At 29.7% G+C, this 1,814-nt stretch overlaps 1 long non-coding RNA gene across 1 annotated transcript in view; it reads left to right on the forward strand.

The window, feature by feature from the left end:
• LOC109329022 overlaps positions 1 to 774 on the forward strand; it is a 3,794-nt gene extending 3,020 nt beyond the window's left edge. The window contains exons 2-3 of the long non-coding RNA XR_002105505.1: positions 82 to 84; positions 665 to 774. This is a non-coding gene — a long non-coding RNA (uncharacterized LOC109329022). The remainder of the gene's footprint in view (positions 1 to 81; positions 85 to 664) is intronic.

The following is a 1,814-nucleotide window of genomic DNA, read 5'->3' on the forward strand; positions in this document are numbered from 1 at the left end:
GAGAGGCAGTACCCTAGCTTTGGAGTTAGCCACTAGGAGTTGCTTATCATTTTGTGACTTTTGAAACACTTACGGCTTTAGCTTGTTCATGTCTTTGTTTAGTGTCTTTTAGCGATGATTAATATTTCCGCCCTTTCTTGTTGAATATGTATATTAAGTACTTATGATCTTTTATATCTATGAAGATGTATATTAAGGAAATGTTGTATCATTTCAGTTACCGTTAGGTAACAGGTTTTGATTTCCGCGTTATATGTTACTTGAAGTGATGTCCCGGGAAAGAAAGGTTTTTAAAAGGACACAATTTTATATCACCAATTCAAAAAAAAAATTTACTCACTTTTCCGCGTAATAAATAAAGAGTATTTTTCGGAGCGTTACATTAATAACAAATGATGGCACCTTAGTGTGTAAGGACAAAGAAAATTTTAATGAGGGAGATGAGGAAATGCCTTCAAATTTAATGAATCAATTCAATGGATCTCTTAAGCTATCATCCAACCTTCAGGACAAGTTGATTTTAAAGGGGTCGGTAATGATAAGATATTTATTATGATAATTGTTATGAAATTCAATAGAAAAGGAATAGGGTAGAATATGATAGTTGATTATATAGATTTAATTAAATAATTCATATTACATTAATATTTCTAGAATGTTATAGTGTTGTAAGATGATGACACTTGTAGGATCATCATCATATTATGTTTTCTTCATTCTCGTTAAATATGCTATTGTTCATCCATAAAAAATCAATCAAAAAATGAAGAATTTACTCTTTTATTATTGTCGCGCCCCAATTTTCAGCTGCACGACTTTTTTTAGAGTCGCCACTACATTTTATAGTTAAAAATGTAGAAAAAATTTTAAGCCCAATTACCTTGGGCTTTTGGATTTTTGATATCCAAGTTCGGGAGTCGGTTACAAGGTAGGGAAGGTATTAGCATCCTACCCGTCCGCCGTAAGCGGTACCCTTCATTAAAATATATGACATTATTACTATTATTATTATTATTATTATTATTATTATTATTATTATTATTATTATTATTATTATTATTATTATTATTATTATTATTTATTAAATTGTCTGATTAATTAGTTGAAAAAAATTATTTATTTTTATTATTGAGCTTGACAATATTGACTTTGGTCCTACATACCCCTATTACGGGATCAATGCTTACGTAGTTCTGTAAGTAGAAAAATGTTTGATTGGCAAATTTTATTAATGAAAATATTTATTTTTGTGTTAATGAAAAAAGGCGTTTTGATTAGTTGTTAATTTAGTTGAAAATATATTTTTTATTGATTTTTGGAATTAATCGAGTGAAATGAAGCGACGTAGCGCGACCTTTCGAAGATGAGTTGAGAAGAAAGAAACCTACAAGGTGACCGTCTCTCCATCTTTGATTAATTCCTAAAATTCGATGCACGGAGAAAGATGCAATACGAGTCATAACCTTGTTACTGAATCCCATACGTGATTAAAACAATTTTTAAACAACGCAAATATTTTTTATTGAGAAAATTAATAGGCGAAGAGCCAACATTGATCACTTACCGCCTTCCGGCTTCGATAAATAATAGAGGCGACGTTAGTGATCGCAACCACTTCTCGGCTCAAAGGGAAAGAAAGATATGACATGAGTTATCACCTCGCTATCGAATCTCAATTAAAATTATTGATTAAAATACTTTATTATCCATTATTAAGTAAAACAAATAATTTTAAAAATATTGTTATTAATGAAATCACTTTAATCCCTTTACTTTTGTAAATGAATAAAAACAGTGGGTAGTCATTTCTAATT

The sequence above is a fragment of the Lupinus angustifolius genome, chromosome LG02 (genome assembly GCF_001865875.1).
Source record: "Lupinus angustifolius cultivar Tanjil chromosome LG02, LupAngTanjil_v1.0, whole genome shotgun sequence".
Lineage (NCBI taxonomy): Eukaryota > Viridiplantae > Streptophyta > Magnoliopsida > Fabales > Fabaceae > Lupinus > Lupinus angustifolius.